The sequence below is a fragment of the Schistocerca cancellata genome, unplaced genomic scaffold, assembly GCF_023864275.1.
Source record: "Schistocerca cancellata isolate TAMUIC-IGC-003103 unplaced genomic scaffold, iqSchCanc2.1 HiC_scaffold_354, whole genome shotgun sequence".
In the NCBI taxonomy this organism is placed as follows: Eukaryota; Metazoa; Arthropoda; class Insecta; order Orthoptera; family Acrididae; genus Schistocerca; species Schistocerca cancellata.
The window spans coordinates 76,592-101,840 of NW_026046372.1; the positions used below are offsets into that span (position 1 = coordinate 76,592).

Here is a 25,249-nt window from a genome sequence, read left to right on the forward strand (position 1 = left end):
GCCAAGGGCTACGCCACAGGCGTCTGCGCACTGTCGAGCATGTGTGTTGAATAATGGTGCTGATAGCCACGTATCATTTCAAGCAGATTTGATGCCTTTCGCAGACAATTTTTCATTGAATAGGATTGTAGCTGATTTGTGGCAGCAGGAAATAAGTTGTAGTCAAAAGAATCTTCAATAGATGGTCGCAGGTCAAATCAGTATTGTATGGCTCGTAACGCGTTGCGTGCAGCCCGGCTAGCTCAGTCGGTAGAGCATGAGACTCTTAATCTCAGGGTCGTGGGTTCGAGCCCCACACTGGGCGGCGCAAAATTTTGTGTCTACGCGGATCCAACATGCGCCCCTCTCGTGAGCCTTGCGTAATGAACGTAACGGGTTACGACGATGCCTAGCTTCGTATGAATATCAGAGGAACGGTATTTGAAGCTGAAAGTGACTCTGAAATGAAATAAATGTGTTGTTTTGGAATTTTAGTTGTACATCGATATAGTGTGAGATGTGTAGGAAAGCAGCAGCTGTGCTAACTAAATGCAAATAATGGTCACTCATGCGGTGCGTTTCGAGCTGAAGGGCTCCGATTCACTACTCTGTAAGAACAAAGTACCCGAAAAGGGCGCTAGGAGGCGCCTCCTTAGCTCAGTGGCAGAGCGCTGGTCTAGTAAACCAGAGGTCGTGAGTTCGATCCTCACAGGAGGCAAATGAATTTTGTAACAGCCCCTCCCACCGTGGCCCTTTCGAAAAAAGCGGTCAAGGATAAAAAAAATTATGAATGGGTGCGGTATTTAAGAAATGCTCTCGCAAATGAATAGTGTGAATGGTGCTATTAAAGTGGGCACCAGAATCTGCAGCTTTTGGCAGTCTCCGGAGAATGCCGACGTGAAATACTTAGTTCTTGTGATGTATTTTCTACCCCTGATAAAGACCCTCGCGATTGTCGTCGTCGTCGTCGTCGTCGTCGTCGTCGTCGTCGTCGGCGCCGCCGCCGCCGCTTTGGTAATAGCGACAACTCGCCATTGTATCACATAGGGTGAGGTACCTTCTGCAAGCGACTGAGATGGCACTAAGCGATTGAAGCTGATTTGCCACCTCTTGTTTGATCAGCGTCATAAGGGCTTGAATGTAACTTGCGATGGGACACAGCAAGAAGTAGCGTCGTACTTTTAGTACTGAAATTTGAGATGGAGAACTGCGTCAAAGATGGGAAATTCATTCTGCCAAGTGTACAAATGGCGAAAATGAAGTGTGTGTGGAGAAGTATACTGCACCAGTGACCGTGTGGCCTAATGGATAAGGCGTCGGACTTCGGATCCGAAGATTGCAGGTTCGAATCCTGTCACGGTCGAGTTTTTCCTGTTCTGCAAAAGATGCATGCTGTTTTACTGTGTTGTTTGAGTACTCTAAAACTAGTTGGAAGTTGCTGCTGTCCGCTTCCTGGCTGCAAAACCGGCGTCTACCAGAAGCACAAGCAAGACAAGGGTGATCTGTAGCGAAGTTTTCGGCACAGTGCCGTTCAGGAGAGTTTTTGTTGGAACTACTGCATCTGATTCAGGAGCCAAGGGCTACGCCACAGGCGTCTGCGCACTGTCGAGCATGTGTGTTGAATAATGGTGCTGATAGCCACGTATCATTTCAAGCAGATTTGATGCCTTTCGGAGACAATTTTTCATTGAATAGGATTGTAGCTGATTTGTGGCAGCAGGAAATAAGCTGTAGTCAAAAGAATCTTCAATAGATGGTCGCAGGTCAAATCAGTATTGTATGGCTCGTAACGCGTTGCGTGCAGCCCGGCTAGCTCAGTCGGTAGAGCATGAGACTCTTAATCTCAGGGTCGTGGGTTCGAGCCCCACGCTGGGCGGCGCAAAATTTTGTGTCTACGCGGATCCAACATGCGCCCCTCTCGTGAGCATTGCGTAATGAACGTAACGGGTTACGACGATGCCTAGCTTCGTATGAATATCAGAGGAACGGTATTTGAAGCTGAAAGTGACTCTGAAATGAAATAAATGTGTTGTTTTGGAATTTTAGTTGTACATCGATATAGTGTGAGATGTGTAGGAAAGCAGCAGCTGTGCTAACTAAATGCAAATAATGGTCGCTCATGCGGTGCGTTTCGAGCTGAAGGGCTCCGATTCACTAGTCTGTAAGAACAAAGTACCCGAAAAGGTCGCTAGGAGGCGCCTCCTTAGCTCAGTGGCAGAGCGCTGGTCTAGTAAACCAGAGGTCGTGAGTTCGATCCTCACAGGAGGCAAATGAATTTTGTAACAGCCCCTCCCACCGTGGCCCTTTCGAAAAAAGCGGTCAAGGATAAAAAAAATTATGAATGGGTGCGGTATTTAAGAAATGCTCTCGCAAATGAATAGTGTGAATGGTGCTATTAAAGTGGGCACCAGAATCTGCTGCTTTTGGCAGTCTCCGGAGAATGCCGACGTGAAATACTTAGTTCTTGTGATGTATTTTCTACCCCTGATAAAGACCCTCGCGATTGTGGTCGTCGTCGTCGTCGTCGTCGGCGCCGCCGCCGCCGCTTTGGTAATAGCGACAACTCGCCATTGTATCACATAGGGTGAGGTACCTTCTGCAAGCGACTGAGATGGCACTAAGCGATTGAAGCTGATTTGCCACCTCTTGTTTGATCAGCGTCATAAGGGCTTGAATGTAACTTGCGATGGGACACAGCAAGAAGTAGCGTCGTACTTTTAGTACTGAAATTTGAGATGGAGAACTGCGTCAAAGATGGGAAATTCATTCTGCCAAGTGTACAAATGGCGAAAATGAAGTGTGTGTGGAGAAGTATACTGCACCAGTGACCGTGTGGCCTAATGGATAAGGCGTCGGACTTCGGATCCGAAGATTGCAGGTTCGAATCCTGTCACGGTCGAGTTTTTCCTGTTCTGCAAAAGATGCATGCTGTTTTACTGTGTTGTTTGAGTACTCTAAAACTAGTTGGAAGTTGCTGCTGTCCGCTTCCTGGCTGCAAAACCGGCGTCTACCAGAAGCACAAGCAAGACAAGGGTGATCTGTAGCGAAGTTTTCGGCACAGTGCCGTTCAGGAGAGTTTTTGTTGGAACTACTGCATCTGATTCAGGAGCCAAGGGCTACGCCACAGGCGTCTGCGCACTGTCGAGCATGTGTGTTGAATAATGGTGCTGATAGCCACGTATCATTTCAAGCAGATTTGATGCCTTTCGCAGACAATTTTTCATTGAATAGGATTGTAGCTGATTTGTGGCAGCAGGAAATAAGTTGTAGTCAAAAGAATCTTCAATAGATGGTCGCAGGTCAAATCAGTATTGTATGGCTCGTAACGCGTTGCGTGCAGCCCGGCTAGCTCAGTCGGTAGAGCATGAGACTCTTAATCTCAGGGTCGTGGGTTCGAGCCCCACACTGGGCGGCGCAAAATTTTGTGTCTACGCGGATCCAACATGCGCCCCTCTCGTGAGCCTTGCGTAATGAACGTAACGGGTTACGACGATGCCTAGCTTCGTATGAATATCAGAGGAACGGTATTTGAAGCTGAAAGTGACTCTGAAATGAAATAAATGTGTTGTTTTGGAATTTTAGTTGTACATCGATATATAGTGTGAGATGTGTAGGAAAGCAGCAGCTGTGCTAACTAAATGCAAATAATGGTCACTCATGCGGTGCGTTTCGAGCTGAAGGGCTCCGATTCACTACTCTGTAAGAACAAAGTACCCGAAAAGGGCGCTAGGAGGCGCCTCCTTAGCTCAGTGGCAGAGCGCTGGTCTAGTAAACCAGAGGTCGTGAGTTCGATCCTCACAGGAGGCAAATGAATTTTGTAACAGCCCCTCCCACCGTGGCCCTTTCGAAAAAAGCGGTCAAGGATAAAAAAAATTATGAATGGGTGCGGTATTTAAGAAATGCTCTCGCAAATGAATAGTGTGAATGGTGCTATTAAAGTGGGCACCAGAATCTGCAGCTTTTGGCAGTCTCCGGAGAATGCCGACGTGAAATACTTAGTTCTTGTGATGTATTTTCTACCCCTGATAAAGACCCTCGCGATTGTCGTCGTCGTCGTCGTCGTCGTCGTCGTCGTCGTCGTCGTCGGCGCCGCCGCCGCCGCTTTGGTAATAGCGACAACTCGCCATTGTATCACATAGGGTGAGGTACCTTCTGCAAGCGACTGAGATGGCACTAAGCGATTGAAGCTGATTTGCCACCTCTTGTTTGATCAGCGTCATAAGGGCTTGAATGTAACTTGCGATGGGACACAGCAAGAAGTAGCGTCGTACTTTTAGTACTGAAATTTGAGATGGAGAACTGCGTCAAAGATGGGAAATTCATTCTGCCAAGTGTACAAATGGCGAAAATGAAGTGTGTGTGGAGAAGTATACTGCACCAGTGACCGTGTGGCCTAATGGATAAGGCGTCGGACTTCGGATCCGAAGATTGCAGGTTCGAATCCTGTCACGGTCGAGTTTTTCCTGTTCTGCAAAAGATGCATGCTGTTTTACTGTGTTGTTTGAGTACTCTAAAACTAGTTGGAAGTTGCTGCTGTCCGCTTCCTGGCTGCAAAACCGGCGTCTACCAGAAGCACAAGCAAGACAAGGGTGATCTGTAGCGAAGTTTTCGGCACAGTGCCGTTCAGGAGAGTTTTTGTTGGAACTACTGCATCTGATTCAGGAGCCAAGGGCTACGCCACAGGCGTCTGCGCACTGTCGAGCATGTGTGTTGAATAATGGTGCTGATAGCCACGTATCATTTCAAGCAGATTTGATGCCTTTCGGAGACAATTTTTCATTGAATAGGATTGTAGCTGATTTGTGGCAGCAGGAAATAAGTTGTAGTCAAAAGAATCTTCAATAGATGGTCGCAGGTCAAATCAGTATTGTATGGCTCGTAACGCGTTGCGTGCAGCCCGGCTAGCTCAGTCGGTAGAACATGAGACTCTTAATCTCAGGGTCGTGGGTTCGAGCCCCACGCTGGGCGGCGCAAAATTTTGTGTCTACGCGGATCCAACATGCGCCCCTCTCGTGAGCCTTGCGTAATGAACGTAACGTGTTACGACGATGCCTAGCTTCGTATGAATATCAGAGGAACGGTATTTGAAGCTGAAAGTGACTCTGAAATGAAATAAATGTGTTGTTTTGGAATTTTAGTTGTACATCGATATAGTGTGAGATGTGTAGGAAAGCAGCAGCTGTGCTAACTAAATGCAAATAATGGTCGCTCATGCGGTGCGTTTCGAGCTGAAGGGCTCCAATTCACTACTCTGTAAGAACAAAGTACCCGAGAAGGGCGCTAGGAGGCGCCTCCTTAGCTCAGTGGCAGAGCGCTGGTCTAGTAAACCAGAGGTCGTGAGTTCGATCCTCACAGGAGGCAAATGAATTTTGTAACAGCCCCTCCCACCGTGGCCCTTTCGAAAAAAGCGGTCAAGGATAAAAAAAATTATGAATGGGTGCGGTATTTAAGAAATGCTCTCGCAAATGAATAGTGTGAATGGTGCTATTAAAGTGGGCACCAGAATCTGCGGCTTTTGGCAGTCTCCGGAGAATGCCGACGTGAAATACTTAGTTCTTGTGATGTATTTTCTACCCCTGATAAAGACCCTCGCGATTGTGGTCGTCGTCGTCGTCGTCGTCGGCGCCGCCGCCGCCGCTTTGGTAATAGCGACAACTCGCCATTGTATCACATAGGGTGAGGTACCTTCTGCAAGCGACTGAGATGGCACTAAGCGATTGAAGCTGATTTGCCACCTCTTGTTTGATCAGCGTCATAAGGGCTTGAATGTAACTTGCGATGGGACACAGCAAGAAGTAGCGTCGTACTTTTAGTACTGAAATTTGAGATGGAGAACTGCGTCAAAGATGGGAAATTCATTCTGCCAAGTGTACAAATGGCGAAAATGAAGTGTGTGTGGAGAAGTATACTGCACCAGTGACCGTGTGGCCTAATGGATAAGGCGTCGGACTTCGGATCCGAAGATTGCAGGTTCGAATCCTGTCACGGTCGAGTTTTTCCTGTTCTGCAAAAGATGCATGCTGTTTTACTGTGTTGTTTGAGTACTCTAAAACTAGTTGGAAGTTGCTGCTGTCCGCTTCCTGGCTGCAAAACCGGCGTCTACCAGAAGCACAAGCAAGACAAGGGTGATCTGTAGCGAAGTTTTCGGCACAGTGCCGTTCAGGAGAGTTTTTGTTGGAACTACTGCATCTGATTCAGGAGCCAAGGGCTACGCCACAGGCGTCTGCGCACTGTCGAGCATGTGTGTTGAATAATGGTGCTGATAGCCACGTATCATTTCAAGCAGATTTGATGCCTTTCGCAGACAATTTTTCATTGAATAGGATTGTAGCTGATTTGTGGCAGCAGGAAATAAGTTGTAGTCAAAAGAATCTTCAATAGATGGTCGCAGGTCAAATCAGTATTGTATGGCTCGTAACGCGTTGCGTGCAGCCCGGCTAGCTCAGTCGGTAGAGCATGAGACTCTTAATCTCAGGGTCGTGGGTTCGAGCCCCACACTGGGCGGCGCAAAATTTTGTGTCTACGCGGATCCAACATGCGCCCCTCTCGTGAGCCTTGCGTAATGAACGTAACGGGTTACGACGATGCCTAGCTTCGTATGAATATCAGAGGAACGGTATTTGAAGCTGAAAGTGACTCTGAAATGAAATAAATGTGTTGTTTTGGAATTTTAGTTGTACATCGATATAGTGTGAGATGTGTAGGAAAGCAGCAGCTGTGCTAACTAAATGCAAATAATGGTCGCTCATGCGGTGCGTTTCGAGCTGAAGGGCTCCGATTCACTACTCTGTAAGAACAAAGTACCCGAAAAGGGCGCTAGGAGGCGCCTCCTTAGCTCAGTGGCAGAGCGCTGGTCTAGTAAACCAGAGGTCGTGAGTTTGATCCTCACAGGAGGCAAATGAATTTTGTAACAGCCCCTCCCACCGTGGCCCTTTCGAAAAAAGCGGTCAAGGATAAAAAAAATTATGAATGGGTGCGGTATTTAAGAAATGCTCTCGCAAATGAATAGTGTGAATGGTGCTATTAAAGTGGGCACCAGAATCTGCGGCTTTTGGCAGTCTCCGGAGAATGCCGACGTGAAATACTTAGTTCTTGTGATGTATTTTCTACCCCTGATAAAGACCCTCGCGATTGTGGTCGTCGTCGTCGTCGGCGCCGCCGCCGCCGCTTTGGTAATAGCGACAACTCGCCATTGTATCACATAGGGTGAGGTACCTTCTGCAAGCGACTGAGATGGCACTAAGCGATTGAAGCTGATTTGCCACCTCTTGTTTGATCAGCGTCATAAGGGCTTGAATGTAACTTGCGATGGGACACAGCAAGAAGTAGCGTCGTACTTTTAGTACTGAAATTTGAGATGGAGAACTGCGTCAAAGATGGGAAATTCATTCTGCCAAGTGTACAAATGGCGAAAATGAAGTGTGTGTGGAGAAGTATACTGCACCAGTGACCGTGTGGCCTAATGGATAAGGCGTCGGACTTCGGATCCGAAGATTGCAGGTTCGAATCCTGTCACGGTCGAGTTTTTCCTGTTCTGCAAAAGATGCATGCTGTTTTACTGTGTTGTTTGAGTACTCTAAAACTAGTTGGAAGTTGCTGCTGTCCGCTTCCTGGCTGCAAAACCGGCGTCTACCAGAAGCACAAGCAAGACAAGGGTGATCTGTAGCGAAGTTTTCGGCACAGTGCCGTTCAGGAGAGTTTTTGTTGGAACTACTGCATCTGATTCAGGAGCCAAGGGCTACGCCACAGGCGTCTGCGCACTGTCGAGCATGTGTGTTGAATAATGGTGCTGATAGCCACGTATCATTTCAAGCAGATTTGATGCCTTTCGCAGACAATTTTTCATTGAATAGGATTGTAGCTGATTTGTGGCAGCAGGAAATAAGTTGTAGTCAAAAGAATCTTCAATAGATGGTCGCAGGTCAAATCAGTATTGTATGGCTCGTAACGCGTTGCGTGCAGCCCGGCTAGCTCAGTCGGTAGAGCATGAGACTCTTAATCTCAGGGTCGTGGGTTCGAGCCCCACACTGGGCGGCGCAAAATTTTGTGTCTACGCGGATCCAACATGCGCCCCTCTCGTGAGCCTTGCGTAATGAACGTAACGGGTTACGACGATGCCTAGCTTCGTATGAATATCAGAGGAACGGTATTTGAAGCTGAAAGTGACTCTGAAATGAAATAAATGTGTTGTTTTGGAATTTTAGTTGTACATCGATATAGTGTGAGATGTGTAGGAAAGCAGCAGCTGTGCTAACTAAATGCAAATAATGGTCACTCATGCGGTGCGTTTCGAGCTGAAGGGCTCCGATTCACTACTCTGTAAGAACAAAGTACCCGAAAAGGGCGCTAGGAGGCGCCTCCTTAGCTCAGTGGCAGAGCGCTGGTCTAGTAAACCAGAGGTCGTGAGTTCGATCCTCACAGGAGGCAAATGAATTTTGTAACAGCCCCTCCCACCGTGGCCCTTTCGAAAAAAGCGGTCAAGGATAAAAAAAATTATGAATGGGTGCGGTATTTAAGAAATGCTCTCGCAAATGAATAGTGTGAATGGTGCTATTAAAGTGGGCACCAGAATCTGCAGCTTTTGGCAGTCTCCGGAGAATGCCGACGTGAAATACTTAGTTCTTGTGATGTATTTTCTACCCCTGATAAAGACCCTCGCGATTGTCGTCGTCGTCGTCGTCGTCGTCGTCGTCGTCGTCGTCGTCGTCGGCGCCGCCGCCGCCGCTTTGGTAATAGCGACAACTCGCCATTGTATCACATAGGGTGAGGTACCTTCTGCAAGCGACTGAGATGGCACTAAGCGATTGAAGCTGATTTGCCACCTCTTGTTTGATCAGCGTCATAAGGGCTTGAATGTAACTTGCGATGGGACACAGCAAGAAGTAGCGTCGTACTTTTAGTACTGAAATTTGAGATGGAGAACTGCGTCAAAGATGGGAAATTCATTCTGCCAAGTGTACAAATGGCGAAAATGAAGTGTGTGTGGAGAAGTATACTGCACCAGTGACCGTGTGGCCTAATGGATAAGGCGTCGGACTTCGGATCCGAAGATTGCAGGTTCGAATCCTGTCACGGTCGAGTTTTTCCTGTTCTGCAAAAGATGCATGCTGTTTTACTGTGTTGTTTGAGTACTCTAAAACTAGTTGGAAGTTGCTGCTGTCCGCTTCCTGGCTGCAAAACCGGCGTCTACCAGAAGCACAAGCAAGACAAGGGTGATCTGTAGCGAAGTTTTCGGCACAGTGCCGTTCAGGAGAGTTTTTGTTGGAACTACTGCATCTGATTCAGGAGCCAAGGGCTACGCCACAGGCGTCTGCGCACTGTCGAGCATGTGTGTTGAATAATGGTGCTGATAGCCACGTATCATTTCAAGCAGATTTGATGCCTTTCGGAGACAATTTTTCATTGAATAGGATTGTAGCTGATTTGTGGCAGCAGGAAATAAGTTGTAGTCAAAAGAATCTTCAATAGATGGTCGCAGGTCAAATCAGTATTGTATGGCTCGTAACGCGTTGCGTGCAGCCCGGCTAGCTCAGTCGGTAGAACATGAGACTCTTAATCTCAGGGTCGTGGGTTCGAGCCCCACGCTGGGCGGCGCAAAATTTTGTGTCTACGCGGATCCAACATGCGCCCCTCTCGTGAGCCTTGCGTAATGAACGTAACGTGTTACGACGATGCCTAGCTTCGTATGAATATCAGAGGAACGGTATTTGAAGCTGAAAGTGACTCTGAAATGAAATAAATGTGTTGTTTTGGAATTTTAGTTGTACATCGATATAGTGTGAGATGTGTAGGAAAGCAGCAGCTGTGCTAACTAAATGCAAATAATGGTCGCTCATGCGGTGCGTTTCGAGCTGAAGGGCTCCAATTCACTACTCTGTAAGAACAAAGTACCCGAGAAGGGCGCTAGGAGGCGCCTTCTTAGCTCAGTGGCAGAGCGCTGGTCTAGTAAACCAGAGGTCGTGAGTTCGATCCTCACAGGAGGCAAATGAATTTTGTAACAGCCCCTCCCACCGTGGCCCTTTCGAAAAAAGCGGTCAAGGATAAAAAAAATTATGAATGGGTGCGGTATTTAAGAAATGCTCTCGCAAATGAATAGTGTGAATGGTGCTATTAAAGTGGGCACCAGAATCTGCGGCTTTTGGCAGTCTCCGGAGAATGCCGACGTGAAATACTTAGTTCTTGTGATGTATTTTCTACCCCTGATAAAGACCCTCGCGATTGTGGTCGTCGTCGTCGTCGTCGTCGGCGCCGCCGCCGCCGCTTTGGTAATAGCGACAACTCGCCATTGTATCACATAGGGTGAGGTACCTTCTGCAAGCGACTGAGATGGCACTAAGCGATTGAAGCTGATTTGCCACCTCTTGTTTGATCAGCGTCATAAGGGCTTGAATGTAACTTGCGATGGGACACAGCAAGAAGTAGCGTCGTACTTTTAGTACTGAAATTTGAGATGGAGAACTGCGTCAAAGATGGGAAATTCATTCTGCCAAGTGTACAAATGGCGAAAATGAAGTGTGTGTGGAGAAGTATACTGCACCAGTGACCGTGTGGCCTAATGGATAAGGCGTCGGACTTCGGATCCGAAGATTGCAGGTTCGAATCCTGTCACGGTCGAGTTTTTCCTGTTCTGCAAAAGATGCATGCTGTTTTACTGTGTTGTTTGAGTACTCTAAAACTAGTTGGAAGTTGCTGCTGTCCGCTTCCTGGCTGCAAAACCGGCGTCTACCAGAAGCACAAGCAAGACAAGGGTGATCTGTAGCGAAGTTTTCGGCACAGTGCCGTTCAGGAGAGTTTTTGTTGGAACTACTGCATCTGATTCAGGAGCCAAGGGCTACGCCACAGGCGTCTGCGCACTGTCGAGCATGTGTGTTGAATAATGGTGCTGATAGCCACGTATCATTTCAAGCAGATTTGATGCCTTTCGGAGACAATTTTTCATTGAATAGGATTGTAGCTGATTTGTGGCAGCAGGAAATAAGCTGTAGTCAAAAGAATCTTCAATAGATGGTCGCAGGTCAAATCAGTATTGTATGGCTCGTAACGCGTTGCGTGCAGCCCGGCTAGCTCAGTCGGTAGAGCATGAGACTCTTAATCTCAGGGTCGTGGGTTCGAGCCCCACGCTGGGCGGCGCAAAATTTTGTGTCTACGCGGATCCAACATGCGCCCCTCTCGTGAGCATTGCGTAATGAACGTAACGGGTTACGACGATGCCTAGCTTCGTATGAATATCAGAGGAACGGTATTTGAAGCTGAAAGTGACTCTGAAATGAAATAAATGTGTTGTTTTGGAATTTTAGTTGTACATCGATATAGTGTGAGATGTGTAGGAAAGCAGCAGCTGTGCTAACTAAATGCAAATAATGGTCGCTCATGCGGTGCGTTTCGAGCTGAAGGGCTCCGATTCACTAGTCTGTAAGAACAAAGTACCCGAAAAGGTCGCTAGGAGGCGCCTCCTTAGCTCAGTGGCAGAGCGCTGGTCTAGTAAACCAGAGGTCGTGAGTTCGATCCTCACAGGAGGCAAATGAATTTTGTAACAGCCCCTCCCACCGTGGCCCTTTCGAAAAAAGCGGTCAAGGATAAAAAAAATTATGAATGGGTGCGGTATTTAAGAAATGCTCTCGCAAATGAATAGTGTGAATGGTGCTATTAAAGTGGGCACCAGAATCTGCTGCTTTTGGCAGTCTCCGGAGAATGCCGACGTGAAATACTTAGTTCTTGTGATGTATTTTCTACCCCTGATAAAGACCCTCGCGATTGTGGTCGTCGTCGTCGTCGTCGTCGGCGCCGCCGCCGCCGCTTTGGTAATAGCGACAACTCGCCATTGTATCACATAGGGTGAGGTACCTTCTGCAAGCGACTGAGATGGCACTAAGCGATTGAAGCTGATTTGCCACCTCTTGTTTGATCAGCGTCATAAGGGCTTGAATGTAACTTGCGATGGGACACAGCAAGAAGTAGCGTCGTACTTTTAGTACTGAAATTTGAGATGGAGAACTGCGTCAAAGATGGGAAATTCATTCTGCCAAGTGTACAAATGGCGAAAATGAAGTGTGTGTGGAGAAGTATACTGCACCAGTGACCGTGTGGCCTAATGGATAAGGCGTCGGACTTCGGATCCGAAGATTGCAGGTTCGAATCCTGTCACGGTCGAGTTTTTCCTGTTCTGCAAAAGATGCATGCTGTTTTACTGTGTTGTTTGAGTACTCTAAAACTAGTTGGAAGTTGCTGCTGTCCGCTTCCTGGCTGCAAAACCGGCGTCTACCAGAAGCACAAGCAAGACAAGGGTGATCTGTAGCGAAGTTTTCGGCACAGTGCCGTTCAGGAGAGTTTTTGTTGGAACTACTGCATCTGATTCAGGAGCCAAGGGCTACGCCACAGGCGTCTGCGCACTGTCGAGCATGTGTGTTGAATAATGGTGCTGATAGCCACGTATCATTTCAAGCAGATTTGATGCCTTTCGCAGACAATTTTTCATTGAATAGGATTGTAGCTGATTTGTGGCAGCAGGAAATAAGTTGTAGTCAAAAGAATCTTCAATAGATGGTCGCAGGTCAAATCAGTATTGTATGGCTCGTAACGCGTTGCGTGCAGCCCGGCTAGCTCAGTCGGTAGAGCATGAGACTCTTAATCTCAGGGTCGTGGGTTCGAGCCCCACACTGGGCGGCGCAAAATTTTGTGTCTACGCGGATCCAACATGCGCCCCTCTCGTGAGCCTTGCGTAATGAACGTAACGGGTTACGACGATGCCTAGCTTCGTATGAATATCAGAGGAACGGTATTTGAAGCTGAAAGTGACTCTGAAATGAAATAAATGTGTTGTTTTGGAATTTTAGTTGTACATCGATATAGTGTGAGATGTGTAGGAAAGCAGCAGCTGTGCTAACTAAATGCAAATAATGGTCACTCATGCGGTGCGTTTCGAGCTGAAGGGCTCCGATTCACTACTCTGTAAGAACAAAGTACCCGAAAAGGGCGCTAGGAGGCGCCTCCTTAGCTCAGTGGCAGAGCGCTGGTCTAGTAAACCAGAGGTCGTGAGTTCGATCCTCACAGGAGGCAAATGAATTTTGTAACAGCCCCTCCCACCGTGGCCCTTTCGAAAAAAGCGGTCAAGGATAAAAAAAATTATGAATGGGTGCGGTATTTAAGAAATGCTCTCGCAAATGAATAGTGTGAATGGTGCTATTAAAGTGGGCACCAGAATCTGCAGCTTTTGGCAGTCTCCGGAGAATGCCGACGTGAAATACTTAGTTCTTGTGATGTATTTTCTACCCCTGATAAAGACCCTCGCGATTGTCGTCGTCGTCGTCGTCGTCGTCGTCGTTGTCGTCGGCGCCGCCGCCGCCGCTTTGGTAATAGCGACAACTCGCCATTGTATCACATAGGGTGAGGTACCTTCTGCAAGCGACTGAGATGGCACTAAGCGATTGAAGCTGATTTGCCACCTCTTGTTTGATCAGCGTCATAAGGGCTTGAATGTAACTTGCGATGGGACACAGCAAGAAGTAGCGTCGTACTTTTAGTACTGAAATTTGAGATGGAGAACTGCGTCAAAGATGGGAAATTCATTCTGCCAAGTGTACAAATGGCGAAAATGAAGTGTGTGTGGAGAAGTATACTGCACCAGTGACCGTGTGGCCTAATGGATAAGGCGTCGGACTTCGGATCCGAAGATTGCAGGTTCGAATCCTGTCACGGTCGAGTTTTTCCTGTTCTGCAAAAGATGCATGCTGTTTTACTGTGTTGTTTGAGTACTCTAAAACTAGTTGGAAGTTGCTGCTGTCCGCTTCCTGGCTGCAAAACCGGCGTCTACCAGAAGCACAAGCAAGACAAGGGTGATCTGTAGCGAAGTTTTCGGCACAGTGCCGTTCAGGAGAGTTTTTGTTGGAACTACTGCATCTGATTCAGGAGCCAAGGGCTACGCCACAGGCGTCTGCGCACTGTCGAGCATGTGTGTTGAATAATGGTGCTGATAGCCACGTATCATTTCAAGCAGATTTGATGCCTTTCGGAGACAATTTTTCATTGAATAGGATTGTAGCTGATTTGTGGCAGCAGGAAATAAGTTGTAGTCAAAAGAATCTTCAATAGATGGTCGCAGGTCAAATCAGTATTGTATGGCTCGTAACGCGTTGCGTGCAGCCCGGCTAGCTCAGTCGGTAGAACATGAGACTCTTAATCTCAGGGTCGTGGGTTCGAGCCCCACGCTGGGCGGCGCAAAATTTTGTGTCTACGCGGATCCAACATGCGCCCCTCTCGTGAGCATTGCGTAATGAACGTAACGGGTTACGACGATGCCTAGCTTCGTATGAATATCAGAGGAACGGTATTTGAAGCTGAAAGTGACTCTGAAATGAAATAAATGTGTTGTTTTGGAATTTTAGTTGTACATCGATATAGTGTGAGATGTGTAGGAAAGCAGCAGCTGTGCTAACTAAATGCAAATAATGGTCGCTCATGCGGTGCGTTTCGAGCTGAAGGGCTCCGATTCACTAGTCTGTAAGAACAAAGTACCCGAAAAGGTCGCTAGGAGGCGCCTCCTTAGCTCAGTGGCAGAGCGCTGGTCTAGTAAACCAGAGGTCGTGAGTTCGATCCTCACAGGAGGCAAATGAATTTTGTAACAGCCCCTCCCACCGTGGCCCTTTCGAAAAAAGCGGTCAAGGATAAAAAAAATTATGAATGGGTGCGGTATTTAAGAAATGCTCTCGCAAATGAATAGTGTGAATGGTGCTATTAAAGTGGGCACCAGAATCTGCTGCTTTTGGCAGTCTCCGGAGAATGCCGACGTGAAATACTTAGTTCTTGTGATGTATTTTCTACCCCTGATAAAGACCCTCGCGATTGTGGTCGTCGTCGTCGTCGTCGTCGTCGGCGCCGCCGCCGCCGCTTTGGTAATAGCGACAACTCGCCATTGTATCACATAGGGTGAGGTACCTTCTGCAAGCGACTGAGATGGCACTAAGCGATTGAAGCTGATTTGCCACCTCTTGTTTGATCAGCGTCATAAGGGCTTGAATGTAACTTGCGATGGGACACAGCAAGAAGTAGCGTCGTACTTTTAGTACTGAAATTTGAGATGGAGAACTGCGTCAAAGATGGGAAATTCATTCTGCCAAGTGTACAAATGGCGAAAATGAAGTGTGTGTGGAGAAGTATACTGCACCAGTGACCGTGTGGCCTAATGGATAAGGCGTCGGACTTCGGATCCGAAGATTGCAGGTTCGAATCCTGTCACGGTCGAGTTTTTCCTGTTCTGCAAAAGATGCATGCTGTTTTACTGTGTTGTTTGAGTACTCTAAAACTAGTTGGAAGTTGCTGCTGTCCGCTTCCTGGCTGCAAAACCGGCGTCTACCAGAAGCACAAGCAAGACAAGGGTGATCTGTAGCGAAGTTTTCGGCACAGTGCCGTTCAGGAGAGTTTTTGTTGGAACTACTGCATCTGATTCAGGAGCCAAGGGCTACGCCACAGGCGTCTGCGCACTGTCGAGCATGTGTGTTGAATAATGGTGCTGATAGCCACGTATCATTTCAAGCAGATTTGATGCCTTTCGCAGACAATTTTTCATTGAATAGGATTGTAGCTGATTTGTGGCAGCAGGAAATAAGTTGTAGTCAAAAGAATCTTCAATAGATGGTCGCAGGTCAAATCAGTATTGTATGGCTCGTAACGCGTTGCGTGCAGCCCGGCTAGCTCAGTCGGTAGAGCATGAGACTCTTAATCTCAGGGTCGTGGGTTCGAGCCCCACACTGGGCGGCGCAAAATTTTGTGTCTACGCGGATCCAACATGCGCCCCTCTCGTGAGCCTTGCGTAATGAACGTAACGGGTTACGACGATGCCTAGCTTCGTATGAATATCAGAGGAACGGTATTTGAAGCTGAAAGTGACTCTGAAATGAAATAAATGTGTTGTTTTGGAATTTTAGTTGTACATCGATATAGTGTGAGATGTGTAGGAAAGCAGCAGCTGTGCTAACTAAATGCAAATAATGGTCACTCATGCGGTGCGTTTCGAGCTGAAGGGCTCCGATTCACTACTCTGTAAGAACAAAGTACCCGAAAAGGGCGCTAGGAGGCGCCTCCTTAGCTCAGTGGCAGAGCGCTGGTCTAGTAAACCAGAGGTCGTGAGTTCGATCCTCACAGGAGGCAAATGAATTTTGTAACAGCCCCTCCCACCGTGGCCCTTTCGAAAAAAGCGGTCAAGGATAAAAAAAATTATGAATGGGTGCGGTATTTAAGAAATGCTCTCGCAAATGAATAGTGTGAATGGTGCTATTAAAGTGGGCACCAGAATCTGCAGCTTTTGGCAGTCTCCGGAGAATGCCGACGTGAAATACTTAGTTCTTGTGATGTATTTTCTACCCCTGATAAAGACCCTCGCGATTGTCGTCGTCGTCGTCGTCGTCGTCGTCGTTGTCGTCGGCGCCGCCGCCGCCGCTTTGGTAATAGCGACAACTCGCCATTGTATCACATAGGGTGAGGTACCTTCTGCAAGCGACTGAGATGGCACTAAGCGATTGAAGCTGATTTGCCACCTCTTGTTTGATCAGCGTCATAAGGGCTTGAATGTAACTTGCGATGGGACACAGCAAGAAGTAGCGTCGTACTTTTAGTACTGAAATTTGAGATGGAGAACTGCGTCAAAGATGGGAAATTCATTCTGCCAAGTGTACAAATGGCGAAAATGAAGTGTGTGTGGAGAAGTATACTGCACCAGTGACCGTGTGGCCTAATGGATAAGGCGTCGGACTTCGGATCCGAAGATTGCAGGTTCGAATCCTGTCACGGTCGAGTTTTTCCTGTTCTGCAAAAGATGCATGCTGTTTTACTGTGTTGTTTGAGTACTCTAAAACTAGTTGGAAGTTGCTGCTGTCCGCTTCCTGGCTGCAAAACCGGCGTCTACCAGAAGCACAAGCAAGACAAGGGTGATCTGTAGCGAAGTTTTCGGCACAGTGCCGTTCAGGAGAGTTTTTGTTGGAACTACTGCATCTGATTCAGGAGCCAAGGGCTACGCCACAGGCGTCTGCGCACTGTCGAGCATGTGTGTTGAATAATGGTGCTGATAGCCACGTATCATTTCAAGCAGATTTGATGCCTTTCGGAGACAATTTTTCATTGAATAGGATTGTAGCTGATTTGTGGCAGCAGGAAATAAGTTGTAGTCAAAAGAATCTTCAATAGATGGTCGCAGGTCAAATCAGTATTGTATGGCTCGTAACGCGTTGCGTGCAGCCCGGCTAGCTCAGTCGGTAGAACATGAGACTCTTAATCTCAGGGTCGTGGGTTCGAGCCCCACGCTGGGCGGCGCAAAATTTTGTGTCTACGCGGATCCAACATGCGCCCCTCTCGTGAGCCTTGCGTAATGAACGTAACGTGTTACGACGATGCCTAGCTTCGTATGAATATCAGAGGAACGGTATTTGAAGCTGAAAGTGACTCTGAAATGAAATAAATGTGTTGTTTTGGAATTTTAGTTGTACATCGATATAGTGTGAGATGTGTAGGAAAGCAGCAGCTGTGCTAACTAAATGCAAATAATGGTCGCTCATGCGGTGCGTTTCGAGCTGAAGGGCTCCAATTCACTACTCTGTAAGAACAAAGTACCCGAGAAGGGCGCTAGGAGGCGCCTCCTTAGCTCAGTGGCAGAGCGCTGGTCTAGTAAACCAGAGGTCGTGAGTTCGATCCTCACAGGAGGCAAATGAATTTTGTAACAGCCCCTCCCACCGTGGCCCTTTCGAAAAAAGCGGTCAAGGATAAAAAAAATTATGAATGGGTGCGGTATTTAAGAAATGCTCTCGCAAATGAATAGTGTGAATGGTGCTATTAAAGTGGGCACCAGAATCTGCGGCTTTTGGCAGTCTCCGGAGAATGCCGACGTGAAATACTTAGTTCTTGTGATGTATTTTCTACCCCTGATAAAGACCCTCGCGATTGTGGTCGTCGTCGTCGTCGTCGTCGGCGCCGCCGCCGCCGCTTTGGTAATAGCGACAACTCGCCATTGTATCACATAGGGTGAGGTACCTTCTGCAAGCGACTGAGATGGCACTAAGCGATTGAAGCTGATTTGCCACCTCTTGTTTGATCAGCGTCATAAGGGCTTGAATGTAACTTGCGATGGGACACAGCAAGAAGTAGCGTCGTACTTTTAGTACTGAAATTTGAGATGGAGAACTGCGTCAAAGATGGGAAATTCATTCTGCCAAGTGTACAAATGGCGAAAATGAAGTGTGTGTGGAGAAGTATACTGCACCAGTGACCGTGTGGCCTAATGGATAAGGCGTCGGACTTCGGATCCGAAGATTGCAGGTTCGAATCCTGTCACGGTCGAGTTTTTCCTGTTCTGCAAAAGATGCATGCTGTTTTACTGTGTTGTTTGAGTACTCTAAAACTAGTTGGAAGTTGCTGCTGTCCGCTTCCTGGCTGCAAAACCGGCGTCTACCAGAAGCACAAGCAAGACAAGGGTGATCTGTAGCGAAGTTTTCGGCACAGTGCCGTTCAGGAGAGTTTTTGTTGGAACTACTGCATCTGATTCAGGAGCCAAGGGCTACGCCACAGGCGTCTGCGCACTGTCGAGCATGTGTGTTGAATAATGGTGCTGATAGCCACGTATCATTTCAAGCAGATTTGATGCCTTTCGCAGACAATTTTTCATTGAATAGGATTGTAGCTGATTTGTGGCAGCAGGAAATAAGTTGTAGTCAAAAGAATCTTCAATAGATGGTCGCAGGTCAAATCAGTATTGTATGGCTCGTAACGCGTTGCGTGCAGCCCGGCTAGCTCAGTCGGTAGAGCATGAGACTCTTAATCTCAGGGTCGTGGGTTCGAGCCCCACACTGGGCGGCGCAAAATTTTGTGTCTACGCGGATCCAACATGCGCCCCTCTCGTGAGCCTTGCGTAATGAACGTAACGGGTTACGACGATGCCTAGCTTCGTATGAATATCAGAGGAACGGTATTTGAAGCTGAAAGTGACTCTGAAATGAAATAAATGTGTTGTTTTGGAATTTTAGTTGTACATCGATATAGTGTGAGATGTGTAGGAAAGCAGCAGCTGTGCTAACTAAATGCAAATAATGGTCACTCATGCGGTGCGTTTCGAGCTGAAGGGCTCCGATTCACTACTCTGTAAGAACAAAGTACCCGAAAAGGGCGCTAGGAGGCGCCTCCTTAGCTCAGTGGCAGAGCGCTGGTCTAGTAAACCAGAGGTCGTGAGTTCGATCCTCACAGGAGGCAAATGAATTTTGTAACAGCCCCTCCCACCGTGGCCCTTTCGAAAAAAGCGGTCAAGGATAAAAAAAATTATGAATGGGTGCGGTATTTAAGAAATGCTCTCGCAAATGAATAGTGTGAATGGTGCTATTAAAGTGGGCACCAGAATCTGCAGCTTTTGGCAGTCTCCGGAGAATGCCGACGTGAAATACTTAGTTCTTGTGATGTATTTTCTACCCCTGATAAAGACCCTCGCGATTGTCGTCGTCGTCGTCGTCGTCGTCGTCGTTGTCGTCGGCGCCGCCGCCGCCGCTTTGGTAATAGCGACAACTCGCCATTGTATCACATAGGGTGAGGTACCTTCTGCAAGCGACTGAGATGGCACTAAGCGATTGAAGCTGATTTGCCACCTCTTGTTTGATCAGCGTCATAAGGGCTTGAATGTAACTTGCGATGGGACACAGCAAGAAGTAGCGTCGTACTTTTAGTACTGAAATTTGAGATGGAGAACTGCGTCAAAGATGGGAAATTCATTCTGCCAAGTGTACAAATGGCGAAAATGAAGTGTGTGTGGAGAAGTATACTGCACCAGTGACCGTGTGGCCTAATGGATAAGGCGTCGGACTTCGGATCCGAAGATTGCAGGTTCGAATCCTGTCACGGTCGAGTTTTTCCTGTTCTGCAAAAGATGCATGCTGTTTTACTGTGTTGTTTGAGTACTCTAAAACTAGTTGGAAGTTGCTGCTGTCCGCTTCCTGGCTGCAAAACCGGCGTCTACCAGAAGCACAAGCAAGACAAGGGTGATCTGTAGCGAAGTTTTCGGCACAGTGCCGTTCAGGAGAGTTTTTGTTGGAACTACTGCATCTGATTCAGGAGCCAAGGGCTACGCCACAGGCGTCTGCGCACTGTCGAGCATGTGTGTTGAATAATGGTGCTGATAGCCACGTATCATTTCAAGCAGATTTGATGCCTTTCGGAGACAATTTTTCATTGAATAGGATTGTAGCTGATTTGTGGCAGCAGGAAATAAGTTGTAGTCAAAAGAATCTTCAATAGATGGTCGCAGGTCAAATCAGTATTGTATGGCTCGTAACGCGTTGCGTGCAGCCCGGCTAGCTCAGTCGGTAGAACATGAGACTCTTAATCTCAGGGTCGTGGGTTCGAGCCCCACGCTGGGCGGCGCAAAATTTTGTGTCTACGCGGATCCAACATGCGCCCCTCTCGTGAGCCTTGCGTAATGAACGTAACGTGTTACGACGATGCCTAGCTTCGTATGAATATCAGAGGAACGGTATTTGAAGCTGAAAGTGACTCTGAAATGAAATAAATGTGTTGTTTTGGAATTTTAGTTGTACATCGATATAGTGTGAGATGTGTAGGAAAGCAGCAGCTGTGCTAACTAAATGCAAATAATGGTCGCTCATGCGGTGCGTTTCGAGCTGAAGGGCTCCAATTCACTACTCTGTAAGAACAAAGTACCCGAGAAGGGCGCTAGGAGGCGCCTCCTTAGCTCAGTGGCAGAGCGCTGGTCTAGTAAACCAGAGGTCGTGAGTTCGATCCTCACAGGAGGCAAATGAATTTTGTAACAGCCCCTCCCACCGTGGCCCTTTCGAAAAAAGCGGTCAAGGATAAAAAAAATTATGAATGGGTGCGGTATTTAAGAAATGCTCTCGCAAATGAATAGTGTGAATGGTGCTATTAAAGTGGGCACCAGAATCTGCGGCTTTTGGCAGTCTCCGGAGAATGCCGACGTGAAATACTTAGTTCTTGTGATGTATTTTCTACCCCTGATAAAGACCCTCGCGATTGTGGTCGTCGTCGTCGTCGTCGTCGGCGCCGCCGCCGCCGCTTTGGTAATAGCGACAACTCGCCATTGTATCACATAGGGTGAGGTACCTTCTGCAAGCGACTGAGATGGCACTAAGCGATTGAAGCTGATTTGCCACCTCTTGTTTGATCAGCGTCATAAGGGCTTGAATGTAACTTGCGATGGGACACAGCAAGAAGTAGCGTCGTACTTTTAGTACTGAAATTTGAGATGGAGAACTGCGTCAAAGATGGGAAATTCATTCTGCCAAGTGTACAAATGGCGAAAATGAAGTGTGTGTGGAGAAGTATACTGCACCAGTGACCGTGTGGCCTAATGGATAAGGCGTCGGACTTCGGATCCGAAGATTGCAGGTTCGAATCCTGTCACGGTCGAGTTTTTCCTGTTCTGCAAAAGATGCATGCTGTTTTACTGTGTTGTTTGAGTACTCTAAAACTAGTTGGAAGTTGCTGCTGTCCGCTTCCTGGCTGCAAAACCGGCGTCTACCAGAAGCACAAGCAAGACAAGGGTGATCTGTAGCGAAGTTTTCGGCACAGTGCCGTTCAGGAGAGTTTTTGTTGGAACTACTGCATCTGATTCAGGAGCCAAGGGCTACGCCACAGGCGTCTGCGCACTGTCGAGCATGTGTGTTGAATAATGGTGCTGATAGCCACGTATCATTTCAAGCAGATTTGATGCCTTTCGGAGACAATTTTTCATTGAATAGGATTGTAGCTGATTTGTGGCAGCAGGAAATAAGCTGTAGTCAAAAGAATCTTCAATAGATGGTCGCAGGTCAAATCAGTATTGTATGGCTCGTAACGCGTTGCGTGCAGCCCGGCTAGCTCAGTCGGTAGAGCATGAGACTCTTAATCTCAGGGTCGTGGGTTCGAGCCCCACGCTGGGCGGCGCAAAATTTTGTGTCTACGCGGATCCAACATGCGCCCCTCTCGTGAGCATTGCGTAATGAACGTAACGGGTTACGACGATGCCTAGCTTCGTATGAATATCAGAGGAACGGTATTTGAAGCTGAAAGTGACTCTGAAATGAAATAAATGTGTTGTTTTGGAATTTTAGTTGTACATCGATATAGTGTGAGATGTGTAGGAAAGCAGCAGCTGTGCTAACTAAATGCAAATAATGGTCGCTCATGCGGTGCGTTTCGAGCTGAAGGGCTCCGATTCACTAGTCTGTAAGAACAAAGTACCCGAAAAGGTCGCTAGGAGGCGCCTCCTTAGCTCAGTGGCAGAGCGCTGGTCTAGTAAACCAGAGGTCGTGAGTTCGATCCTCACAGGAGGCAAATGAATTTTGTAACAGCCCCTCCCACCGTGGCCCTTTCGAAAAAAGCGGTCAAGGATAAAAAAAATTATGAATGGGTGCGGTATTTAAGAAATGCTCTCGCAAATGAATAGTGTGAATGGTGCTATTAAAGTGGGCACCAGAATCTGCTGCTTTTGGCAGTCTCCGGAGAATGCCGACGTGAAATACTTAGTTCTTGTGATGTATTTCTACCCCTGATAAAGACCCTCGCGATTGTGGTCGTCGTCGTCGTCGTCGTCGGCGCCGCCGCCGCCGCTTTGGTAATAGCGACAACTCGCCATTGTATCACATAGGGTGAGGTACCTTCTGCAAGCGACTGAGATGGCACTAAGCGATTGAAGCTGATTTGCCACCTCTTGTTTGATCAGCGTCATAAGGGCTTGAATGTAACTTGCGATGGGACACAGCAAGAAGTAGCGTCGTACTTTTAGTACTGAAATTTGAGATGGAGAACTGCGTCAAAGATGGGAAATTCATTCTGCCAAGTGTACAAATGGCGAAAATGAAGTGTGTGTGGAGAAGTATACTGCACCAGTGACCGTGTGGCCTAATGGATAAGGCGTCGGACTTCGGATCCGAAGATTGCAGGTTCGAATCCTGTCACGGTCGAGTTTTTCCTGTTCTGCAAAAGATGCATGCTGTTTTACTGTGTTGTTTGAGTACTCTAAAACTAGTTGGAAGTTGCTGCTGTCCGCTTCCTGGCTGCAAAACCGGCGTCTACCAGAAGCACAAGCAAGACAAGGGTGATCTGTAGCGAAGTTTTCGGCACAGTGCCGTTCAGGAGAGTTTTTGTTGGAACTACTGCATCTGATTCAGGAGCCAAGGGCTACGCCACAGGCGTCTGCGCACTGTCGAGCATGTGTGTTGAATAATGGTGCTGATAGCCACGTATCATTTCAAGCAGATTTGATGCCTTTCGCAGACAATTTTTCATTGAATAGGATTGTAGCTGATTTGTGGCAGCAGGAAATAAGTTGTAGTCAAAAGAATCTTCAATAGATGGTCGCAGGTCAAATCAGTATTGTATGGCTCGTAACGCGTTGCGTGCAGCCCGGCTAGCTCAGTCGGTAGAGCATGAGACTCTTAATCTCAGGGTCGTGGGTTCGAGCCCCACACTGGGCGGCGCAAAATTTTGTGTCTACGCGGATCCAACATGCGCCCCTCTCGTGAGCCTTGCGTAATGAACGTAACGGGTTACGACGATGCCTAGCTTCGTATGAATATCAGAGGAACGGTATTTGAAGCTGAAAGTGACTCTGAAATGAAATAAATGTGTTGTTTTGGAATTTTAGTTGTACATCGATATAGTGTGAGATGTGTAGGAAAGCAGCAGCTGTGCTAACTAAATGCAAATAATGGTCACTCATGCGGTGCGTTTCGAGCTGAAGGGCTCCGATTCACTACTCTGTAAGAACAAAGTACCCGAAAAGGGCGCTAGGAGGCGCCTCCTTAGCTCAGTGGCAGAGCGCTGGTCTAGTAAACCAGAGGTCGTGAGTTCGATCCTCACAGGAGGCAAATGAATTTTGTAACAGCCCCTCCCACCGTGGCCCTTTCGAAAAAAGCGGTCAAGGATAAAAAAATTATGAATGGGTGCGGTATTTAAGAAATGCTCTCGCAAATGAATAGTGTGAATGGTGCTATTAAAGTGGGCACCAGAATCTGCAGCTTTTGGCAGTCTCCGGAGAATGCCGACGTGAAATACTTAGTTCTTGTGATGTATTTTCTACCCCTGATAAAGACCCTCGCGATTGTCGTCGTCGTCGTCGTCGTCGTCGTCGTTGTCGTCGGCGCCGCCGCCGCCGCTTTGGTAATAGCGACAACTCGCCATTGTATCACATAGGGTGAGGTACCTTCTGCAAGCGACTGAGATGGCACTAAGCGATTGAAGCTGATTTGCCACCTCTTGTTTGATCAGCGTCATAAGGGCTTGAATGTAACTTGCGATGGGACACAGCAAGAAGTAGCGTCGTACTTTTAGTACTGAAATTTGAGATGGAGAACTGCGTCAAAGATGGGAAATTCATTCTGCCAAGTGTACAAATGGCGAAAATGAAGTGTGTGTGGAGAAGTATACTGCACCAGTGACCGTGTGGCCTAATGGATAAGGCGTCGGACTTCGGATCCGAAGATTGCAGGTTCGAATCCTGTCACGGTCGAGTTTTTCCTGTTCTGCAAAAGATGCATGCTGTTTTACTGTGTTGTTTGAGTACTCTAAAACTAGTTGGAAGTTGCTGCTGTCCGCTTCCTGGCTGCAAAACCGGCGTCTACCAGAAGCACAAGCAAGACAAGGGTGATCTGTAGCGAAGTTTTCGGCACAGTGCCGTTCAGGAGAGTTTTTGTTGGAACTACTGCATCTGATTCAGGAGCCAAGGGCTACGCCACAGGCGTCTGCGCACTGTCGAGCATGTGTGTTGAATAATGGTGCTGATAGCCACGTATCATTTCAAGCAGATTTGATGCCTTTCGCAGACAATTTTTCATTGAATAGGATTGTAGCTGATTTGTGGCAGCAGGAAATAAGTTGTAGTCAAAAGAATCTTCAATAGATGGTCGCAGGTCAAATCAGTATTGTATGGCTCGTAACGCGTTGCGTGCAGCCCGGCTAGCTCAGTCGGTAGAGCATGAGACTCTTAATCTCAGGGTCGTGGGTTCGAGCCCCACACTGGGCGGCGCAAATTTTGTGTCTACGCGGATCCAACATGCGCCCCTCTCGTGAGCCTTGCGTAATGAACGTAACGGGTTACGACGATGCCTAGCTTCGTATGAATATCAGAGGAACGGTATTTGAAGCTGAAAGTGACTCTGAAATGAAATAAATGTGTTGTTTTGGAATTTTAGTTGTACATCGATATAGTGTGAGATGTGTAGGAAAGCAGCAGCTGTGCTAACTAAATGCAAATAATGGTCACTCATGCGGTGCGTTTCGAGCTGAAGGGCTC

General features: G+C 47.6%; 49 non-coding genes across 49 annotated transcripts; all 49 read left to right on the forward strand.

Moving 5' to 3' along the window:
* Nucleotides 1-231: 231 nt before the first annotated feature.
* On the forward strand, nt 232-304 carry Trnak-cuu (transfer RNA lysine (anticodon CUU)). The gene has a single exon. It is a non-coding gene; the product is annotated as a tRNA-Lys (tRNA).
* Nucleotides 305-625: 321 nt separating this feature from the next.
* Nucleotides 626-697, forward strand: Trnat-agu (transfer RNA threonine (anticodon AGU)). Its single transcript has one exon. It is a non-coding gene; the product is annotated as a tRNA-Thr (tRNA).
* A 572-nt stretch (nt 698-1,269) lies between these two features.
* On the forward strand, nt 1,270-1,342 carry Trnar-ucg (transfer RNA arginine (anticodon UCG)). Its single transcript has one exon. It is a non-coding gene; the product is annotated as a tRNA-Arg (tRNA).
* Nucleotides 1,343-1,782: 440 nt separating this feature from the next.
* Nucleotides 1,783-1,855, forward strand: Trnak-cuu (transfer RNA lysine (anticodon CUU)). Its single transcript has one exon. It is a non-coding gene; the product is annotated as a tRNA-Lys (tRNA).
* A 321-nt stretch (nt 1,856-2,176) lies between these two features.
* On the forward strand, nt 2,177-2,248 carry Trnat-agu (transfer RNA threonine (anticodon AGU)). The gene has a single exon. It is a non-coding gene; the product is annotated as a tRNA-Thr (tRNA).
* Nucleotides 2,249-2,805: 557 nt separating this feature from the next.
* On the forward strand, nt 2,806-2,878 carry Trnar-ucg (transfer RNA arginine (anticodon UCG)). The gene has a single exon. It is a non-coding gene; the product is annotated as a tRNA-Arg (tRNA).
* Nucleotides 2,879-3,318: 440 nt separating this feature from the next.
* Trnak-cuu (transfer RNA lysine (anticodon CUU)) lies at nt 3,319-3,391 on the forward strand. Its single transcript has one exon. It is a non-coding gene; the product is annotated as a tRNA-Lys (tRNA).
* Nucleotides 3,392-3,714: 323 nt separating this feature from the next.
* Nucleotides 3,715-3,786, forward strand: Trnat-agu (transfer RNA threonine (anticodon AGU)). The gene has a single exon. It is a non-coding gene; the product is annotated as a tRNA-Thr (tRNA).
* Nucleotides 3,787-4,361: 575 nt separating this feature from the next.
* Nucleotides 4,362-4,434, forward strand: Trnar-ucg (transfer RNA arginine (anticodon UCG)). The gene has a single exon. It is a non-coding gene; the product is annotated as a tRNA-Arg (tRNA).
* A 440-nt stretch (nt 4,435-4,874) lies between these two features.
* Nucleotides 4,875-4,947, forward strand: Trnak-cuu (transfer RNA lysine (anticodon CUU)). Its single transcript has one exon. It is a non-coding gene; the product is annotated as a tRNA-Lys (tRNA).
* Nucleotides 4,948-5,268: 321 nt separating this feature from the next.
* Nucleotides 5,269-5,340, forward strand: Trnat-agu (transfer RNA threonine (anticodon AGU)). The gene has a single exon. It is a non-coding gene; the product is annotated as a tRNA-Thr (tRNA).
* Nucleotides 5,341-5,897: 557 nt separating this feature from the next.
* On the forward strand, nt 5,898-5,970 carry Trnar-ucg (transfer RNA arginine (anticodon UCG)). Its single transcript has one exon. It is a non-coding gene; the product is annotated as a tRNA-Arg (tRNA).
* A 440-nt stretch (nt 5,971-6,410) lies between these two features.
* On the forward strand, nt 6,411-6,483 carry Trnak-cuu (transfer RNA lysine (anticodon CUU)). Its single transcript has one exon. It is a non-coding gene; the product is annotated as a tRNA-Lys (tRNA).
* Nucleotides 6,484-6,804: 321 nt separating this feature from the next.
* Trnat-agu (transfer RNA threonine (anticodon AGU)) lies at nt 6,805-6,876 on the forward strand. The gene has a single exon. It is a non-coding gene; the product is annotated as a tRNA-Thr (tRNA).
* Nucleotides 6,877-7,427: 551 nt separating this feature from the next.
* Trnar-ucg (transfer RNA arginine (anticodon UCG)) lies at nt 7,428-7,500 on the forward strand. The gene has a single exon. It is a non-coding gene; the product is annotated as a tRNA-Arg (tRNA).
* A 440-nt stretch (nt 7,501-7,940) lies between these two features.
* On the forward strand, nt 7,941-8,013 carry Trnak-cuu (transfer RNA lysine (anticodon CUU)). Its single transcript has one exon. It is a non-coding gene; the product is annotated as a tRNA-Lys (tRNA).
* A 321-nt stretch (nt 8,014-8,334) lies between these two features.
* On the forward strand, nt 8,335-8,406 carry Trnat-agu (transfer RNA threonine (anticodon AGU)). The gene has a single exon. It is a non-coding gene; the product is annotated as a tRNA-Thr (tRNA).
* A 578-nt stretch (nt 8,407-8,984) lies between these two features.
* On the forward strand, nt 8,985-9,057 carry Trnar-ucg (transfer RNA arginine (anticodon UCG)). Its single transcript has one exon. It is a non-coding gene; the product is annotated as a tRNA-Arg (tRNA).
* A 440-nt stretch (nt 9,058-9,497) lies between these two features.
* Trnak-cuu (transfer RNA lysine (anticodon CUU)) lies at nt 9,498-9,570 on the forward strand. The gene has a single exon. It is a non-coding gene; the product is annotated as a tRNA-Lys (tRNA).
* A 321-nt stretch (nt 9,571-9,891) lies between these two features.
* On the forward strand, nt 9,892-9,963 carry Trnat-agu (transfer RNA threonine (anticodon AGU)). The gene has a single exon. It is a non-coding gene; the product is annotated as a tRNA-Thr (tRNA).
* Nucleotides 9,964-10,520: 557 nt separating this feature from the next.
* Nucleotides 10,521-10,593, forward strand: Trnar-ucg (transfer RNA arginine (anticodon UCG)). The gene has a single exon. It is a non-coding gene; the product is annotated as a tRNA-Arg (tRNA).
* A 440-nt stretch (nt 10,594-11,033) lies between these two features.
* Nucleotides 11,034-11,106, forward strand: Trnak-cuu (transfer RNA lysine (anticodon CUU)). Its single transcript has one exon. It is a non-coding gene; the product is annotated as a tRNA-Lys (tRNA).
* A 321-nt stretch (nt 11,107-11,427) lies between these two features.
* Nucleotides 11,428-11,499, forward strand: Trnat-agu (transfer RNA threonine (anticodon AGU)). The gene has a single exon. It is a non-coding gene; the product is annotated as a tRNA-Thr (tRNA).
* Nucleotides 11,500-12,056: 557 nt separating this feature from the next.
* Nucleotides 12,057-12,129, forward strand: Trnar-ucg (transfer RNA arginine (anticodon UCG)). Its single transcript has one exon. It is a non-coding gene; the product is annotated as a tRNA-Arg (tRNA).
* Nucleotides 12,130-12,569: 440 nt separating this feature from the next.
* Trnak-cuu (transfer RNA lysine (anticodon CUU)) lies at nt 12,570-12,642 on the forward strand. Its single transcript has one exon. It is a non-coding gene; the product is annotated as a tRNA-Lys (tRNA).
* A 321-nt stretch (nt 12,643-12,963) lies between these two features.
* On the forward strand, nt 12,964-13,035 carry Trnat-agu (transfer RNA threonine (anticodon AGU)). Its single transcript has one exon. It is a non-coding gene; the product is annotated as a tRNA-Thr (tRNA).
* Nucleotides 13,036-13,604: 569 nt separating this feature from the next.
* On the forward strand, nt 13,605-13,677 carry Trnar-ucg (transfer RNA arginine (anticodon UCG)). Its single transcript has one exon. It is a non-coding gene; the product is annotated as a tRNA-Arg (tRNA).
* Nucleotides 13,678-14,117: 440 nt separating this feature from the next.
* Trnak-cuu (transfer RNA lysine (anticodon CUU)) lies at nt 14,118-14,190 on the forward strand. The gene has a single exon. It is a non-coding gene; the product is annotated as a tRNA-Lys (tRNA).
* Nucleotides 14,191-14,511: 321 nt separating this feature from the next.
* Trnat-agu (transfer RNA threonine (anticodon AGU)) lies at nt 14,512-14,583 on the forward strand. The gene has a single exon. It is a non-coding gene; the product is annotated as a tRNA-Thr (tRNA).
* A 560-nt stretch (nt 14,584-15,143) lies between these two features.
* Trnar-ucg (transfer RNA arginine (anticodon UCG)) lies at nt 15,144-15,216 on the forward strand. Its single transcript has one exon. It is a non-coding gene; the product is annotated as a tRNA-Arg (tRNA).
* Nucleotides 15,217-15,656: 440 nt separating this feature from the next.
* Nucleotides 15,657-15,729, forward strand: Trnak-cuu (transfer RNA lysine (anticodon CUU)). The gene has a single exon. It is a non-coding gene; the product is annotated as a tRNA-Lys (tRNA).
* A 321-nt stretch (nt 15,730-16,050) lies between these two features.
* Trnat-agu (transfer RNA threonine (anticodon AGU)) lies at nt 16,051-16,122 on the forward strand. The gene has a single exon. It is a non-coding gene; the product is annotated as a tRNA-Thr (tRNA).
* A 569-nt stretch (nt 16,123-16,691) lies between these two features.
* Nucleotides 16,692-16,764, forward strand: Trnar-ucg (transfer RNA arginine (anticodon UCG)). Its single transcript has one exon. It is a non-coding gene; the product is annotated as a tRNA-Arg (tRNA).
* A 440-nt stretch (nt 16,765-17,204) lies between these two features.
* On the forward strand, nt 17,205-17,277 carry Trnak-cuu (transfer RNA lysine (anticodon CUU)). The gene has a single exon. It is a non-coding gene; the product is annotated as a tRNA-Lys (tRNA).
* Nucleotides 17,278-17,598: 321 nt separating this feature from the next.
* On the forward strand, nt 17,599-17,670 carry Trnat-agu (transfer RNA threonine (anticodon AGU)). Its single transcript has one exon. It is a non-coding gene; the product is annotated as a tRNA-Thr (tRNA).
* A 557-nt stretch (nt 17,671-18,227) lies between these two features.
* Nucleotides 18,228-18,300, forward strand: Trnar-ucg (transfer RNA arginine (anticodon UCG)). The gene has a single exon. It is a non-coding gene; the product is annotated as a tRNA-Arg (tRNA).
* A 440-nt stretch (nt 18,301-18,740) lies between these two features.
* On the forward strand, nt 18,741-18,813 carry Trnak-cuu (transfer RNA lysine (anticodon CUU)). Its single transcript has one exon. It is a non-coding gene; the product is annotated as a tRNA-Lys (tRNA).
* A 321-nt stretch (nt 18,814-19,134) lies between these two features.
* Trnat-agu (transfer RNA threonine (anticodon AGU)) lies at nt 19,135-19,206 on the forward strand. The gene has a single exon. It is a non-coding gene; the product is annotated as a tRNA-Thr (tRNA).
* Nucleotides 19,207-19,775: 569 nt separating this feature from the next.
* Nucleotides 19,776-19,848, forward strand: Trnar-ucg (transfer RNA arginine (anticodon UCG)). The gene has a single exon. It is a non-coding gene; the product is annotated as a tRNA-Arg (tRNA).
* Nucleotides 19,849-20,288: 440 nt separating this feature from the next.
* Trnak-cuu (transfer RNA lysine (anticodon CUU)) lies at nt 20,289-20,361 on the forward strand. The gene has a single exon. It is a non-coding gene; the product is annotated as a tRNA-Lys (tRNA).
* Nucleotides 20,362-20,682: 321 nt separating this feature from the next.
* On the forward strand, nt 20,683-20,754 carry Trnat-agu (transfer RNA threonine (anticodon AGU)). Its single transcript has one exon. It is a non-coding gene; the product is annotated as a tRNA-Thr (tRNA).
* Nucleotides 20,755-21,311: 557 nt separating this feature from the next.
* On the forward strand, nt 21,312-21,384 carry Trnar-ucg (transfer RNA arginine (anticodon UCG)). Its single transcript has one exon. It is a non-coding gene; the product is annotated as a tRNA-Arg (tRNA).
* Nucleotides 21,385-21,824: 440 nt separating this feature from the next.
* On the forward strand, nt 21,825-21,897 carry Trnak-cuu (transfer RNA lysine (anticodon CUU)). Its single transcript has one exon. It is a non-coding gene; the product is annotated as a tRNA-Lys (tRNA).
* Nucleotides 21,898-22,218: 321 nt separating this feature from the next.
* On the forward strand, nt 22,219-22,290 carry Trnat-agu (transfer RNA threonine (anticodon AGU)). The gene has a single exon. It is a non-coding gene; the product is annotated as a tRNA-Thr (tRNA).
* A 556-nt stretch (nt 22,291-22,846) lies between these two features.
* Trnar-ucg (transfer RNA arginine (anticodon UCG)) lies at nt 22,847-22,919 on the forward strand. The gene has a single exon. It is a non-coding gene; the product is annotated as a tRNA-Arg (tRNA).
* A 440-nt stretch (nt 22,920-23,359) lies between these two features.
* Nucleotides 23,360-23,432, forward strand: Trnak-cuu (transfer RNA lysine (anticodon CUU)). The gene has a single exon. It is a non-coding gene; the product is annotated as a tRNA-Lys (tRNA).
* Nucleotides 23,433-23,753: 321 nt separating this feature from the next.
* Trnat-agu (transfer RNA threonine (anticodon AGU)) lies at nt 23,754-23,825 on the forward strand. The gene has a single exon. It is a non-coding gene; the product is annotated as a tRNA-Thr (tRNA).
* A 568-nt stretch (nt 23,826-24,393) lies between these two features.
* Nucleotides 24,394-24,466, forward strand: Trnar-ucg (transfer RNA arginine (anticodon UCG)). The gene has a single exon. It is a non-coding gene; the product is annotated as a tRNA-Arg (tRNA).
* Nucleotides 24,467-24,906: 440 nt separating this feature from the next.
* Trnak-cuu (transfer RNA lysine (anticodon CUU)) lies at nt 24,907-24,979 on the forward strand. Its single transcript has one exon. It is a non-coding gene; the product is annotated as a tRNA-Lys (tRNA).
* Nucleotides 24,980-25,249: the final 270 nt, after the last annotated feature.